The 18,463-nt window shown below is 36.1% G+C and overlaps 1 protein-coding gene across 7 annotated transcripts in view; it reads left to right on the top strand.

Moving 5' to 3' along the window:
* The window catches only part of ADGRL2 (adhesion G protein-coupled receptor L2), a 623,949-nt gene that overhangs the window by 354,868 nt on the left and 250,618 nt on the right, over positions 1 to 18,463 (top strand). Inside the window, exon 1 of one of the 7 annotated variants that reach the window (XM_079147419.1) lies at positions 1,340 to 1,525. The exons of the other annotated variants lie outside the window; for them this stretch is intronic. The gene's annotated coding sequence lies outside the window, so the exon portion shown is untranslated. Of the gene's footprint in view, positions 1 to 1,339; positions 1,526 to 18,463 lie in introns of those variants that run through there. 7 annotated transcript variants of the gene reach the window in all.

The following is an 18,463-nucleotide window of genomic DNA, read 5'->3' on the forward strand; positions in this document are numbered from 1 at the left end:
TACCTATAAACATACACTTAGCAAATATTAATTGAACATCATTACATGTCAGTTTTGTGCTAGATGGTGGGCAAGTTGAAGCACAGGCAATACAATATAAGAAATTTCTGCTTTGAGTGGACTGCTGGATGAAAGTTTGATATTTGAGATTAAATTGATGTAAAAAAGCTGCTCGCTTGATTTAAATGTCACTGAAGAATTGAGAGGTTTGAGAAATTAAAATCCTACATCTAAAGTACATTGATCATGTAGGTTAAAATCATGCTATTTGCATCTACTGAGTCTCATACTTTCTAGATTTTGTACTGATCATGTTATGTTTACATTGGTAAATAATACATGTTTTTAGCATATTTCTAAAATCTTATCTTGCCTCAAGATTTTATTTATACATATGCCTATCAAGAGATACTTAGCCAACCAGCTCTTTTTTTATACCACCATTGACAATTTAAAAAAGTCACATTGAGTGACAACTGTCTACTACTCCTCAGGGAGTTAAAAAGTTTCCTTTTTCTTACGTTTACAGAATATTATCCTTTTCTCTTAAATAAAATAATTATAACCAACAAATATATTTGTTTTACAATCAGATTTTTTTTTCTTTTTTGTAGTACTGGGAATTGAAGCAGGGACACTCTACCTCTGAGCTACACCTTCAGCACTATTTAGTTTTTTGAGATAGGGTCTTTATAAGTCATTGAAGCTGGTCTTGAACTTGTAATTCTCCTGCCTCAGCCACCCAAGCAACTGGAATTATAAGTGTGCACCACCATGCCTGACTGATATCAAAAATTTAAGAGCAAAGTGTTCAACATATGCAGTGATGTTCAGTTTCATTGATTGGGGAATTCTGAGTTTATTTTCTTTGCCTTTTGTCTTCTGAACACTTGCCATTAAAAAAAGGTTGCAATATAGTAATTTTTTATGCTTAAAGAAAGTTATATTATTAAGGAATGAACATCAAAACCAATGTATTTTTGCCAAAAGGCTAATTAGAAGAGGATGGTTTCTAAAAAAGAAACAAACAGAAAGCAGTAGAACTGCCCAGTCCTGCTCTCTTTAGCCCAATCCTGATTCAGCAAATAGGTATTTGCCAGTAGCAATGAGCATTGTGTATTACAGTGACGGTGCTGGTTAGCTCGATACTGTTCCCACACCTCAGCTAGTCGGGGCCAGTGCGTGGGTAATTCATGAAGTCACTGGGTACCTGAGTGAAATATTGAATGCTATGGAGGTTATGAGGGTTTAGAGACAGGTGGAACTGGCTACATGATCGCAGCCACACCCACCCTTTAAAATGTACTTGGCAACGAAATTCTTGTCAATATGACACCTGTCTGCGTAGGATATTCATGACAGGACAAAAGGGCAGGCTTCGGATACTCATAGTGTTGTGACTGGGATCTCCCCAGGAGCCTCTCTGGGAAGACTCAGTGCTCCTTTCTCACTTGTATGCCAATTGGAATTTGAAGGGGGCTTGATAACTGACACTCTATGTGGACCCAGAATTCCTACTGATAAGGTAAGGTCAATTATACCTTTTGGGTTGATCACTGGAGACAGATTACAAATCTACTAGATCTTGCCTTTCAAATGTAGATTACTAGGGCAATCTTGGCAGTGTGTTTCAGGGTCTTGAATTTGAAGGATGGAACTGTTTGGTGCCTGTTCTAAAAACAGACATCCAGTCCCTGCCAAAGCTGTCTGTACAGTTTCTGCCTAATGGGATGCAGAGAAAGGAGGAAGATGATGAGCTGTGGTAAGGAGTGATTTCAGAGAAATGTGTCAAAACAGCTCATCTCCAGAGGCCCTATGTAATGATGTTTTAGTAGCCACCTATAGCCTGAGATTTAAATTTATGAAAGAGAATTATAGTGATATCTTAATTGCTCTGAGGATGTCTTTTCAAAAGAACTGTCACAGAAACAGTTCCTCCTTCAGAGGAGCTGAGAAACCAAAGGAGATGGCTTTATTGCAGAAGAGCTGAGGAAAGCCTCTGTCCTAGGAGTTAACATTTATGGATCTCTTTGGCAAATAATAGTCTCCATTTCAATTCTGTTCTGTTTGATGAAGATTCAGAAAGTCTTAACCAAATCTAGCAGTCACTGCTGCTTCTCTCCCTCCAAATCTTCCTGATCTTGAATTATGAGATCCTTAGCTCTTAAAATAAAACACCATTTGCTATAGCCTTTTCAAAATTAAGACTAACCCCATCAAAACTAATTGTTTGTTAACAGCAAATAAACAAATTTTTTACGTTTGATGAGTTGTTTGTAAGCTCTAATCAAGTGGGTGGAGTCATAAAGGAGGGGAGGGAACCCGCTGAAACAATATATGTAATTTGTTTGCATTATTATTTGAGATAATTATGAAGCAAGCATTCAAAAGCTGTTCTTTATCTTTATACCAGAAGGAGGAAAGATGGGGGAGAGGAAAAGCGCAAGAACACCCAGCCATTGTCAGCTGCTCTCTAAAATATTGCCGGATTCACAATTGTGGAACATTAGCATTACTAAGAATGCCAGGGACAGAAGTGTCACGTTGAATGTAGAGTGATGACTTCATAGGAAGGCAAAGCTGAGGATATGACCAGTTTGCAGTCACAGAGAAATCAGCTTTAATTAATTTGAGTGCCAGCTCTGTGTATAATTACACAGCATGAGAGTTTGCATGCAAATGCGGAAATGCTGATTGTTCAAATACTTGCACTTGCTCATTAATACGTTGGGACTAACCAGGGCTGGCAAGCAGACAGGGTACAGCACACAGTGCCTGCAGGCTAATTTGTATTATACTGTAGTTAGCAAACAGATTTCAGATGTTTCTTCTTTCTTTAAATAATAAGCACAAAAATATGTATGTCATTTTCATTGATGACATACCTTGTTTTCTTCTCGATTAAAATAAAATGTTTGGGGTTTCTAAAAATCTGTTGAAGATGGAATCGATGTTCTTATTACCCTGATTCATAACTATTTGACATTGACAACATTTATGCCAATTCTAGGATATTTCTATTTGACATTTCATGCAATTATCCAAACTGATCATATTTTCTAATTGGTGGAACTATATTCAAAAAAGGTAAAGTTACAATTAAATCCCAAGCAGAAGAAAGTGATGGTCATAGTAGATTGCCTTCTTGTCTACCAAATCTAGTATCTTGGCCAGCATCAGTCCAAAGGCTTCAGGCAAAGGACTGACTTCATTGTGAAAGTACTTCATCCGAAAATGTCCTACGGTGAGATTTTTTCCATTCTGATCTCTGAATTCTTAGGAAAGATCAGCTTCAATCAAATTCCCAAATATCTTGACCACATCCCAAGGGGGGAAAAATCTTCCTAAATCTCAATTCTAGAATAACTGATACTTTCTTCAGAAAATGTTATAAGAAGACGTCATTTTATGGGGCTTGCCCAAGTCCCACAGATCCAGTACAACCAATGCTATCTACTTTGTTGCCAACACTTCAATGCATTTCAATTCTACAAGTATTTATGGAGCACCTATTTCTGTCAGACACTACATATAGCAAGGTAGATACAGTCCCTGAGTTGGCCATCTCTCTTTTCTCTCAGGAATTGTCAGTTTCCCTGGGAAACACATTCTATTAGAAGTTATTACCTTGGGGAAAGCCCACATTATAGAAACCTGAATCTATGGATTTCCATAAACAATTTTCAAAGCTCTCCTGGGAGACTCACTCACTCTGCTATTTCTTTAACCCTATCCCTGTGTAAGCTGAAGGCAGCTACCACTGCCCTCAGGGTTGAATGGAAATTGTAAAGAATATATGAAACAGTCTATCAGGCAAGCCCAAATGTTTTATAAGAATGGGTTGAAAAGGAAGGTTCTCCTACCCTCCCCTGAAAGTCTATAACTGTATGAATAGTCATTTCTCAGAGAACAAAGGTAGATGCAACATGTAGATGGATACCAGGCATGTCACACATTTGGCTTGACTACCAGTAGGCAGCTGATCCATCTGAGTGTTCTTCATTGGCAGCTGAGGAAAACAGACTAGACAGAATGCCCCTTCCTTTCTTCCTAAAAAATTTGTTCAAATGTTCCACATCAAGGACTTCCTATAAATATCAGATATATGTGTAAGTGACAGCAGTCACATATATACCTAGGTTCCCACTTCATTTTCAGAGTAGTTTAACCCCCTCACTGAGCAATAATATGCAAGAAGGAAAGAAAATGCAGGACAGTGAAAGGACTGTCTTTTTCATGTACACACTGTAATTTGGAGATAGTGTTTTTTGGGAGTTAGGAATTCCAAATTCCCTGAGTTCAGACATTTCCTTATAGCTCTGTCATGACAGGACACCCATGATCATAATACAAAAAAACAACAACCCGAAAAGAAACAAGCAAAATATGTATGCTTTAAGAAATTCCACTGGGCTTGGTGGCACACACCCTGTAATCCCAGCTGCTTGGAAGGCTGAGACAAGAGGATGGAAAGTTTGAGACCAGCTGGGGCAATTTAGCAAGACCTGTCTCAAAATAAAATGTCACTAATGGGGCAAGACTTGGGGACCATCCAGGTAGGTAGGTTAGCTGCAGAGTCTTTGTTGTTGCTGTTGTTGTTGTTGATGATGATGTTGTCAATCTTACTCCAAGACAGAAAAAGAAAGGAGGCTGATGCCAGAGAACATCTAAGGTAGAGATGAGGAGGGTTGTGAGTCATGTGCCAGGTGCTGTTGATCTCAGGGGAGACACTGGTGAGAGCATCTCTCAGGAGGCCTAGGAAAGGCTGGACATTACACAGTGATAAAAGACTCTACTTTCTTACAGAAGAGAAGGAAGAACAAAGTCATTCAAATAATTTACAGTGAAACTGGGCAAAAAAAAAAAAAAAGGAGGGAGAGTGAACAAATGGAAACTTTTCATTGTAAAAACTTCGTTTAGACCTTAACTCGTGCTAAGGTGAAGTGAGAAATAAGACTGAACTCGTAATTACCTAACAGTTATAAGTTTCCATTCTCCAATACTGAAAGTAGATTTTTTTTTTTTTTTATAGTTTAGTGCTCCTGCATTTTGTACAAGTATATTTCTTGTGCACAGTTCCTGAGGAAGGAATGGTGGGAAACAACAGCACATGAAGTAAAGGAGACTGGTGATGCTAGGAGAGCTTGGTCTTCAGGGAAAACCTACCACCTCTGGGGCCACCTCTTCCCCCTGCTCACCTTTGGCTTGCTGATGATAATAAATGTATTATTGCCCCCGCAGGAGAAAAGCCTGCATGGGGAGGCATAGGTCTCCCTTATCAGAGCAATTTCCCCCTTAACACCCCACATTTCCGTTGGCTCATCCCCTGTGCAGGAGACACCATATGCAGGCAGTGCAGTCATCTCCTGAAAACCACTGTAAAATGCAGCACCCATATATCACTTGACAGGAGAGAAGGCCCCAAAGGCCAACACTCCACTTCGTATGTCTGGAATTACAATCAGCATTTTAGGATAGGTATATTCTTAAGCTTAACTGGCTATTCCAGTTTTCCTACCTAAAAACAGGAAGACAGGATATCAGTCAGTGAGTGGCTGCCAATGGACACAGGGTATCCCCTGGGAGTGACTGACCTGAAAGTGGGATATCAAGATCATTGAGCATTAAGAGATTCCTGTGGGGACTGGTGTTGTGGGATGTGGGTGTTCTGGGTCTCCAAATACCAGGTAGCAGTCAGTTTGCAAAAGAACAAGACAAAAGTTGTCTCAGAGTGTTTCTGGTCTGCTACTTCCTACTTGTTTCTATTTCCCTTTTCTTTAGTCTTCTGTCCCTGCTGTCCTCTTCCTGACCTTTTCCAGATCCCAAATCTTAGGGACCTGTCAACCAGATAAAAGAGTTTGTAACATGTAGCAAATAGGAAATGCTGAATATTTTTAAACAATGGAATGATACTCACCAAAATCCAAAATCAGAGATTTCTTGAGGATTTATTCATTTGAGGAGCCGCAGCGTATGCAGAGGACTTGAGGATAAATTCATTAGGCCTTTTACTTATGAACCTCATCATCTAATGGGAAGACAAACCTGTTTGACTTGAATACTTAATGATGTAGAGGTACCAAGGAAGAAGAGAGAACAGTAAGAAAGAAAGACAATTCTTCTGTAGGAAAAGAAAAATATTGGCAAATCAAATGACAACTAAAGGCATTCAGGTATGGAAATGCACATAAACATGAACAAAATTATATTTTAAAAGTATTTTTTTTCTGGCAGCAATATATAAACTTGTTTGGATACAGAAGAGCCTACAGGCATTTAAGAGGCTGTGGGAGATGGTCTATAAAAGAGAAGGGGTGGAAAAGAGGATGTAAATGGCAGAGATCCACCACAGAAAAAAATTGCCAGGTTCTTTGCAAATTTCTGTGGAAGGAGAGAAGTTTGTCATATTTGACTTCAAGGTTTCACATCTTGGTGATGGCATATAAGGAAGGATGGAAGGAAGGAAGGAAGGGAGGGAGGGAGGGAGGGAGGGAGGGAGGGAGGGAAAGGAAAGGAGGGAGGGAAAAAAATATGGAAGGACCAAAACATGAAAGAGAAGGTACAAATTCAATTTGGACCTCTTGAGTTTTTTGAGGTGGTAGAGCCTATCTTTGTAGTGAGTGCAGGGGGAAACCTGTATGCAGCACTCTGAGAAGGATGGGTGACAACACAGCCATGGGTCATCTATACACGAGAACCAAAGAAGAGCAGATAAGATTGTCAAGGAAGAGAGAAGAGGAGAGGAGGCTGAGAAGCAAACATTTGAGTGACACATATGGAGACCGTGAAGAGGAAGGAGACAGGAGCTGCAGTCACACAGTTACAAAGAAAACCATCAATGCCCATAGAAGGGAGGGGTGGGAAGTTTTCTGGAAGGAGGGCCTGATCAGGTGACAAGGAGGAGACGAGAAAGATGAAATACAAGAAGACTGGATGTCACAATGCATTAGTCACTGATGACTTTCAGGAGAGAGATTTCATGAAGAGAGATTTCTTTTTATGGGAAGAGAAGTCAGATGCTGGGTGATAAGGACTTATCAATGTCTTTGGCACATTCAAATACTGAAACTAAAGCAAAGGAGTTTGGTTTCTAGGAGTTTACTTCTAAATTAGAGGCAGAGAGGGAGAGAAGGTGAGGAAGAGAGATGACCTCAAAGGCCGAGGCAAGGTTAGCTTGGTACAGCATTTTACCCAACCAGAGACCTGTTGTCCTGTGGTTTCTTTCAGCCTCTGACTTCCTGTCATCAAGTGAAGGTGGGTGGGGGTTAATGGGGAATTGTCATGAGGTTCAAAGATGACTAAGGCTGTAAATCACAATCAGGCTCTTCCTACAAAGCATGTTTTGGAATCACAGGAATTTCCCCATAAGAAAGTCATCTCCACTCCACCCACTTTTCCTGGCCCATTTTATCTTTTTGAACACAAGGGTGTCCTCTTAGAGTAGGCATATTCCTTGTCTTAGGTGTCCAGTCCGCTTGGAAAAGGCTTCATAATATTCCTTTCAAGTAAAGCTGTGCTCCTCCGCTCCTGGTGGTCATAACAGAGTACACAATCGTCAGAATAGCTTTACTGTTATGCAGCAAATTCAGTGCTCAGTCTTCCTACCTTGTTATACTCAGTTTAAAAACATGCCAAGACTGGGCTGGGAATATAGCTCAGTGGTGCAGGACCTACCTACCATACCTAAAGCTCTGGGTTTGATACCAATATCACACACAAGGAAGGCTAATCTAGAAAACTCTTAATGAATGTATATATTCCCTGGTCTTTTGCTTTGAATATTTATCTTTTCTTTAGCATCCACATATTGGATGTTCAGTGCTCAGATCTACTCAAAGCAATCTGATAACAAATAGCACCACATTTCCTGTGAGTAGAAAATTATTTTTGCCCTTATTCAAATACTTTTTCATTAGCTACCCACAAATCCACTTCAACTACATACAGAGGCCTGTTTACATGTACAGCTGAGGTGTGGTATCTAGATAGTTAGAAGAGAATATAATTATGTGTTTACCTAATAAAGAATCTCTGTATTATTAAAGAGGTATATATGGGGAATATGAACTATCTGTGTGCTTTACTAACATAGAGTTGAATTGCACATTGTTTGTGCTCTTCTTTCCAAAACACAAGTAGCTATTTTATATGCCTAGGCTTGTTCTCTATTTCTTTCTAGTTGTAATACTATCTTTACCACTTACATAATTTTGCAGAAATTTTATTTGTGTGTATATATATTGTATGTATACAAATTTTCTCTATCAGGCACTCAGGGAGGAACCTTCATAAACTTGCCCTGCATGGTTGTTGGTTTATCTGTCAAAGAAATTCATTACCAAGAGAATGTCTTGCTTTATATGCTTACTAAATTTTTAAAAAATGTTTTTCATTATATTTATGCAAACGTAACTTGGCTAGCTCATAATTTACCAAATGCAAGCATTTGTCAGGGTTATTTCCAATCACTCAGAAAAATGTGCCTTTGTGTATTTTGATTATTTAAAGCAATTTTGTTTCCATTATGCGTATGTGCTGCCAGAACAGCATGACTGTCTTGACTGAGGAAGTAGGAATGCTCTTAATTTTCATACATGCATCTGCAGAAGTACTTTTGATTGTTTAACCAATGTACAGATAGTGATGAGGGCATAAATGTTTTTGCACATGTTTATTTTCCTTGGCACTTCAGAAGAGAGGGATAATGCAAAGGCAAATTACATATGCTGTTTGCATTTAAATACATGCATACTAGATTGTAAATTGAGGAAATGTTTAATATTCTGAAGCATAAGAATTAGGAAGCATTCCTTATATAGAAATCTGTCATATGACCTCATTTTATTTCTATACTTCAGCTAAACTTTTTTTTGTTTTTTTGGCTTTGGATTTATGCTAACTTTTTACCAAACTCTGAAGTTCTAAGGGATTGAATATTAAAACTTGCTTACCGTGCCTTAAAGAATCCTCATATTTGCTCATTAGATGATGCCTAATAAGATAATTCTACAAGGGGACAGGAAAGGGAAACAGCCAACCAAGTCCGAGCATTCGAAGTCATTCTCCTGAATATGGTGTTACCATATAACTATAGAACCAAAGGTTTTTTTCTGGCTATGTATTAAATTTCATTGAATTTTAAGATGTTATCAATAGTAAAATGCACTATTATTTTACTTTCTATAAAAATGTTAAGTTCTGTCAAAGAAACTATAATAATCACTGACTGAACAACCTTACTTTAATTTCAGAGATGTTAAAATTGGGAAAAGATAGATCTTATGATGGATAAAATAGAGCACATGGAATAATCAGGGAGCTTAGGTCTTTTAAGTAGTATGGTAACCACATCAACTCAAGGGTGCTTTTTTCCTGGCAAGAGAAGATATATTATCTCCTCTATTCTGTGGGACTGAAAAATTGTTTTATGTATTCCAAATGGTTTCTAACCTCTTCCCATATAGAGAATTATTTTGAAGATATTCTCTCTCCTAAGAGAAATGAAATTCACTTGAAGAGGCAGAATAGTGGTACCAAAGGGGGTGGGAAACACCTTGGGTTTTAAAGTTAATCTAGCTGAGATTCTCTACTCACTTGTTCCCCTAATACCCTATTCTTTTGCCCAATCATCTTTCCCTTCTATACCACTGTGGGACTAAGAGGTAGTAAAAAATTTGTTATGGGAAACTGGAAACAGCATTGCTACTAAATATTTCTTTACAATACCATTATAAAGCAATTAAAAAAAAAAAAAATCAATAGGCTGTGCACATTGTTCAGCGGGAGAACCCTTGCTTAGTATGCACAAGGTCCTGGGTTTGATCTCTAGTACCAAAGGGAAAAAAGAAAGAAGAAGGAAAGAAGGTGGGTAGATAGGTAGGTCAACCAAAATATTTAAAAATCTTGAAAAATTATTAAAATAACTTTATATCAAATTGTGATGAAATATAGAAATTAATAATTAAACAAGTAGAGTTAATGATTTGTCTTTCAGAGAATGGAATTTAAGAGAAATAACCTGGTTCCCTGTCCCTGTCGCCACCACCGATACTTAATTTAGTGACTGGTCAGTAATATTTTCCCAACTGAAGTTTCTTGAGTCATTTCTTGATTTAATAACTTTACTAATTATAGCCAAAGTCCCTTTTCTTATCCGTTTGGAGAAAGGCATTATGAGGCAAGAAAAAATTCAAGAAGAAAATATTAAATTGTATTTTAAATGTTTCACTACATATTTCTTATCAAGATATTTTCTATCATAGTGTCAGATTATTCTGGCATTAAATACAATATTCAATTACTCATCACCTATCCATTTTCTAAGTAAACATTTATGAAGCAACTCATGAGAACCAGGCATTCCAGATAGAAAGAAAAAAGGGGCTGCCTTCTATAGCAGTGGTTCTCAAACTGTTAGACCTAAGGACCCTTTTTCATTCCCCCAAAGTATAGAGGAGCCCAGAAGCTTTTGTGTAGATTATATCTCAATACTTATCACATTAGACATTAAAATGGGAAATTTTTAATGTGTAGTTATTAATTCAAAAATGGTCATAACAAATATTAATTTTTGAAAACAAAAAAATAGAAAGGTATCATTTACATTTTTTACTAATATTTTTAAAGTCTAAGTTGAGAGAGGACAGCTAAGTTTTCATAACCATTTTTTTTTTGCTTATGTGATTATGATGCTGAGGATCAAACCCAGGGCCTCACACATGCTAGGCAAGCGTTTTAACACTGAACTACATTCCCAAATCTCATTAGCTTCTGTGTTAATTTGTTATAATGCACTGTTTTATTTGAAATATAGGAGCAAAATCAGTCTTGCACTGATAGTTGGGAAAAGAGGGAATGTTCTAAGAGCCTTCTCACATTAATGTGATGCTCTTTGTTTAAAAAAATAAAATAAAATAAAAACTTTTGTGATCAAGGTTTCTTGTATCATGGAATCCAAAACCATATCAATGAACTTTTAAAAATTAGTTGCATTACAATCTATTGGTTAATCATATATTTTGAATAGCTCTTTTACCCACACAATACAAGCATGATTGTATAGCATTATATAATGGTCATTTAGAAAATATTGAGTGAATTATGCATATTCCCCAAATAACAACGTATTTCATGAAGCACACTTTTAAGAATGTCATTGTTAATATCAATGCCAAGTTTATCTGAAAATTCTCTATATACAGAACAGCTATCAACTCATAGTGACAACAACAAATTGTTCCATAAGTCATAACTTTTTTGTGAATGTTTGAATTTTATCATTAGTAACATATACTATCAGTTGTCTTCCTTGAAATGACTGGCTCTCTTCCATTCATATTTTTATTCATAGATGCAAAACACCCAATCCTGAATAACCATAGTTTGTTGGTTTTCTTTAAAGTGAAAATGGTATTCCACGAAAAGAGCACCTATCTCAGTGTATAGCTCAAACATAAATCTCAAAAGTGCTTTTCCTCAAGATCATTGGACTTCAACATAGAGTGAAATTACTTTTTGAATTCATTCCATTTTGTCATACAGAATATTAAAGATATGTTTTTCAGGAAATTTGATTTTACAAAATTATTATTAATTTAATTATTTAAAAAATACATTCTTAATCCGAATTGGTAGTTTTTAAATTTGTTGTATATTTTGTGTCATTTTGTTTTGCTTCACTGCAAGTATAAGGGAGTTAGAAATATAATGACAACAAAACATAGTTTGTCACTGCTGCTTTAATTTATGTTCAGGTGCTACTGGTTTTGTATGCCAACATTTTCTATTACTAGTATAAACATCAACATTGTGAAAAAGACAAATAATGTCTTGGTTTTATTCTGAAAGTAGGTTTGACTTTGCAAATCTCCCTAAAAGTAGATCCCCAGCAATCTACTGACTTGACTTTGAAAACCTTCTTTAGAGATTCAAAGAGTTAAATAAGTAGAACTATCATTGGTTTCTAGGAAGTATAAAGAAAGCACATGTTTTCATTATTGCGTGAGGCTATGTCTGAGTGGTATCCTGAAGAACACCTCAGTATCAGCCCAGTAAACAAGAAGTCCTTGGCTGATTGAATCCTAGGTCTGGAAATATTATTTCTGTTTTCATTTTACTAATACTCTTTATAAAGTCCAAAGACAGCTCAGCCATATGGTTCTTATATGTTAATTGGATTCCAAAAACCATGTATGCCCAGTTGAGTAAGGTCATTAATAAACCATTACGGCTCCAGGTTGAGTTACTGTGCGAGTGCAGAAGGGAGGACCTGCGGAACTGCAAGAGATTCACATTGCATTGTGCAGACACTTTTATGTAGTAAGCCAGACATCATCTATTTTGTGTAATTTTTAGACTCTGCCACAATAATAATAAATTCAAACTGGTCTTCATCAATGTGACCTTCATCAATAATTAACCATTTTGACTGACACTAAGAGAAAGTAACATGGAAAGACTGACATGGATTGAAGTTCTAATATGTGACTTGTTGACCTATAGATATGATCACATTTAATTATAAAACAATTTAATAAGTATTATAAGATCCCATTTTTAAGACCAAGAGACTGAGGTTCAAAGGCATTAAATAATATACCAAAAGTGGCAAAGTTCAAAAGGTCCGGAACTGGCTTTTGGACAACTGTGTCTAGCTGCGAAGTACCTGCTCTTTCTCAAACTAGGGACTATGTAGTTCAATGGGAACAGGTAAAGGTGTGTCAGAAGTAAGGTAATTCCTTGCACATATACTGCCTACCTCCTTGGAGCACCAATGTACCTCAGTAGGAGATTCTTAAAATATTTTAAAATTCAAAACAGAAATATGTATAAGAGAAATGGAAGCCATTTGAAGATGGAAATGGAGACTTTCAAGAAATTTCCAATTGAGAGGGAAAGATCCAAGATCTTCCCAGAGCATCCAAGAGTGGAAGTTCATACTTCTCTATATTGAGGGAATTTTAAAAATGTACTTTGAGACATAATTTCTTACATCAAACAAACCACCCTTTTTTTGTTAGTAACTAGATCAAATGCTGTCCATGTAGTGTGCAATCTAAAAGTCTGAACAAATGCTAATAATTCCCAATTGCTGTGAGTACAAGACAAATTTCTAAATATCACAGATATGACATTAGTGAGTAGCAGAAGAGGTGAGATTAGGAGGGAAGAAGCAATTAACTCTAATATTTAAAATGGCCACCATTGGCCGATAATAATGATGATGATGAGAATATGAATGGCAAAAATTGTATGTTTTGAATCTCCAGCATGTGCTGAGCACTATGCATAAATTCATCTTAAGCACGTTGCACAATAATCTTATAGGGTGATCTTATTATCCCCATTTGTGTATGTACCCAGACATATTACTATTGCATTCATGTTATCTCAACAAGTCTGAGCTATTATTATCCATATGCTGCTGATGACAAAATTGGTCTCAGAGTAGATAAGTAATTGCGCAGGTTTATACTGTAAGTAAATGACAGAAATATGCACAGAACTTGGTGGACTTGTCTCAGAAGGCTTAGATATTTCCATGCCATCCCACCTTGATATTAAGTAGAGTTTACTACATAATTTATTGTCTAAACTTAGATATTTTTTAGAATAACAGTGGTTACTATTAAGTATTGTGCCAGAGAGCAAGAGACATAAATTGAGTTGCCCCACAAAACAAGGAACAAATGGGTACCTTATTTTTAGACAAAGACAGAAGCAATATCTACAAGCATTTGTTGTTAGGCAGTATCTAGATGCATTTATTTTTAAGAAATTTAAAATTATTTAAATAATTTAAATTTCTAAAAACTTTTTAAAAATTAAAAATAAATGCATCTAGATATTTCTTTGTATTAAAATATTGACTAATCATTTCACCTTAAGTAAATGTACATAATGAAGGAGAGAAGAAGCCTTTGTGTATGCTTAATATCCAAGGAATAATTTTTCCTAGAAAAAATTTAAATGATGTTGAAGTAGAAGTGATATATTTTTATACACAATGAAACAGAAGTCTGGTACAAAACTCTAAAGATGATAATGAAAGTTTAGAAAAGTCTAATTCAGTATTAGAAGGTAATGAATGTGGCACTCATTGTGTTCAGGAATGCTATAACTTACTGATGGAGGGGAGGAAATTCTGAGAAATACATTGCATATTTGAGCATTTTCCTATTTTAGAAATAATACTGTAACAATAACTTGAGACAATTTTATATAATTGTGCAGGTAGCTACTCCACCTTGATCCGAGTACAGGTTTGGGCATGTTTTTCTTTTCTTTTATAGTTGCTTCTATTACAATGTATCATAGGTGTAAGTCTTTATTTCTTAACAGTAAAAGAAGAATAGCTTATAATTTCTTTTGTTTCTTTTTCTTTGATGCAAGGGTTCTCTCCCAGTTTTTAACCTGCTTTGTTCAGTCTTTCTGCTCTAATTTTTTTTTTTTCTTCCTCAGAAGATTTACATAAAGTTAAGTGACTTAAGCTGCTTGTGACATTATTTTTGGAATTTATTGCTTCTTGCTTTGGCTGCTCCTGATCAAATCCAGATTTATTTTCTAGAGGAAGCTAATTTAGTAAAAGAAAAAAAAAAAAAAAAGAATTTATTCTTTTGTAAAATAAGTACTATAAACTTTCAACCAAACAGGCCACTCAAAAATACAGAAAAAAAAAAAAAAAAATCACATTTGTTCACAAACAGATGGATTTTTCTTCTTTTTTTAATTCTAAAGATATCTCTATATAGTCTTGAGTGATACAATATGTACTAGCTTTGAACAAACATTTTTTCCAGACATTAGGTCTAAACAAAAGAAAAAGAAACAACTTAAGTAGTATGTTTAACCACTATATTTTTCTGTTTGTAAGTATGTGTGCATCTTGTAAAGTTTTTTCCTTTGCTCACAGACAGCTTTCAACTTTTAAAATCCATCCTTAGGAATCTTTTTACTTGGCTGGACGTAAGTAGAGAAGGTTTTTCTCCTGAATGAATATGGGAGTTATTATACTGTTTTGAGTGTGCTGAGCAATTAATGCAATACCACGTGCAATCTACTACCACCAGCTTACCTTCAAGAGGAGGAGACACAGGCAAATAGAGATCTATTTACACTGCCAAGTGTGTGGGGGTGGGTATACCACTCATCCCTCTGCTGTTTCTTTCACTGTCTCTTTATGAGACCGAGGACTCAGAACATAATGAGAAACAGAAGTCAAAAGAAGTAGAGTTCTTAGGTTCACTGCACACATTAGCAGAAACTGGTATTATAATTAATAAGTGAGATTTTGAGTTCAAACAGATCAAGAAAGGCAAGGTGTTCTGCTCCCACAGGCACCTAACTTTAAGTTTGTCAATACTAAAATTACTGATGGTTTACCTCTTCATTCCAAAGCCTCACAGCACATAATTGCTTTAAGGTACTGAAATATATAATATCAAATCATATGAAAATAGGGACAAGGGCCAGCAAGAGGAAAGATGCAAGTGATAAGGGAAAAAAGAAAGGTATTGATAGTATTATAGTTTGAAACTAACTAATGTTCTTCACTCAGACTTGAACAGTTTGTCAGATCTTAGAAGTTTATTTCTAGCCTTAAATAAAGTATCTTGGAACACTTCACATGCCTGGACATGGCAGGCATTGTGGTAAAGAGAAAAAGTCCTTAGAAGTAGAAAGATTTGTGTTTGGGCTAGGGTTGTGGCCCAGTTGCAGAGCACTTGCCTAGCATGTGTAAGGCACTGGGTTCAATTCCCAGCACCACATATAAATAAATAAAACAAAGGTCCATCAACAACTAAAAAAAAAATTTTAAATAAAAAAAATTGCTTTTGATCTGTACTGTTACAGATTTGCATAGGGTTGGATGAGTTCCTCAGGTTTTCTGAGTTTTGTGATTCATAAAAGAGTATCAATAATACAATGTTATGACTACTGAATAAGTTCCTATACACAAAGCATCTAGTACAGGATCTGACACCACTCTGCACTTATTAGAGTGTAGATGTTATTAACAGTATTCCCAAAAACTACATTTTGATACTGTCAGGATCTTATAGACCAACAACAAACTGAAGAATCTTTATTTCCTCTTCCCTGTGTGGTTAGCACTTCTGGAGAAATATCCCTCAGTGAAAAATTAAAGTGGTATAGCCAAACTGTGATTTGTCAGAGTCATACAAAACTTGACCACCAAAAATGACAAAATCAGAATCTAAATCCAAAATTAAACCCACCAAAAGCACCAAAAATGCATGAAGCCATAAAAATCCATACATAGCCCCAAATGTACACATAGAAGGTACATTATATTTGTTTGTAGCAGTAATGAGAAACATTGAAGGAAAAGGCAGTTTTTAAAGTGATTAAGAGTGCTGTATTGGGTTCAAATACTATTCCACTATTTAGCATTTGTTCTTCAATAAAAACTGGAGTCCTGTCAGGCTTGGTTGTACAAGACTATGATCCTAGTAACTTGGGAGATTGAGGCAGGGGTGTTGTAAATTCTAGGCCAGCCTGGGCAATTTAGCAATTGAGCAAGGGTTGGAGATATTGGTCAACGGCAGAGCACCCCTAGGTTCAATCTCCAGTACACACACACACACACACACACACACACACACAAACCACAAAAAAACCTAGAGACTAGAGTGCTAAACATTTTTGACCCTCAGGGTTCCCATTCCCATTGATAAAATGAGGACAATGGTTCTACTTCACAGGACTGTCATGACACTTGTATGGGATTCCACATGTAAAGAAATTAGCAAAAACCTAATTAAGAACTCAATATCCTTATTAGTAAATATGAGCCTCTTTTTAGTCCTATTGCCTTCATTTTTTTCTTCTATCATTCTCTAAGTCATCAGGACTTCCCAAAGCAAAGACGTGATATATTTGCTTCCAAAACACTTGAGTGCCTTCGAGAGCACCATGAGAGTGAAGCATTCTAGAATGTAAAACAGTCATGAGCCAGTTATAAATGCTTTTCTGCATCAGTTTATAGGGACCCCAGGCTGGGCTTCTTTCCTTTGGAGAGAAACCCAGCATGGTTCTCAAAAGGCCAACTACAAGTCAAAAGTCATACATCAGGTTTTGACATTTCACCATCAAAATTCATCTATCAGTTAAACATAGTTAGTATGACTAATCTTGTTTGATTTGGCAATGAGGTGAAATGTCAATAGGCTTCCTATTTTGACTAAAACTATTAAACATACCAAAGGGAATATTACATGTGTGTTAGTCATCCCAGAATAAAGATGAGCATACATCCCTGAAAAGTTCACTATACTAATGGGATAATGGATAACCCGAATACTTCACATTTGAAATGCATACTTTGTTCACATTCTTTCTGTGCTTGGAGAATTATGTCAGTTCTGCCAAAGTCTTGGGTTTCCTTTACCCCTTGCCTGGATTCTCCATTGACACTAATGGGAATTTCACCTTCAAGCACAAGACAATATATGGAACTCAAATGACAATAGCAGAAAGAAAAGAATACATTTTACACATTATACTACAGAATATTTTTCTTGACTGTTTCTGTTATAGTCATTGACTATTGTTAAGAAAGATCCATTTGGAAACCTGCAAACATATTGTCTCTAGAGGCCAGTCTTTTGAAAACATACTTTTACCCTTGTATGTCATCACAAATTACATAAAAGAATAATTATAGATCAATCTACATAATTTTAATTTTGTGGTTAGTTGATTACAAAAGCATACCCCTCTGGCACTGCCATTAGTCTATAAGGTATGTGTGTTTCTTTTTTTCCATTCTGAAAGAATGGCAGTTTTAGAGAAAAGATTGTCCATATTGTCATAAGGAAACATAATGCAAAACTTGCCACTTACTGAAATTTAAAGTGTGATGAACACTTTGTAGTTCCTGTTCACACATTGGTAATAACCTGTAGAGCTATGAGCTGTTAGAATGCAGCATTTAAAAAAAAAAAATCTATGTGAAAGAAGAAATCTAAAGCCCATTTATATGAATGACCAAGTGTCAAAAATGTATTAATGCATTTTATAAGCTGTCCTGTTCATTATTTTGCTGACATAGAAACCTTGAAGTATTTTGTATCCATTTCATTATCTGCAAAAGTATGAACTATAATGGAATTTACATGAAACCCTGCTGCTGAGTGGGGACTTTACTGCATAGTCAGCTTTGCCTCTTAATCCAATCTTCCCCAAACTAGTTGGTATGGCAGTTGCCACACTCAAGCAGCAGGCTCTCTTTTGTAAAGAAAAGTATGATTTTGAGCTGTAAAATGAACAGAAGTATTTTTCTATTACTCTGGATGCTTCCTCTTGCTGAGTTTACATGAGGAGTCTAGCAGGAGGTGTTATTAAATAGCCTCAGAAATTAGCCCCAAAACAATTATCTTGGTTTAGCTATGGAAAAAGACACTAGAGGCTTAATGAAAAGAGCATTTGAATTTTTGTGATT

Source organism: Sciurus vulgaris (assembly GCF_902686455.1).
Source record: "Sciurus vulgaris genome assembly, chromosome: 1".
Lineage (NCBI taxonomy): Eukaryota > Metazoa > Chordata > Mammalia > Rodentia > Sciuridae > Sciurus > Sciurus vulgaris.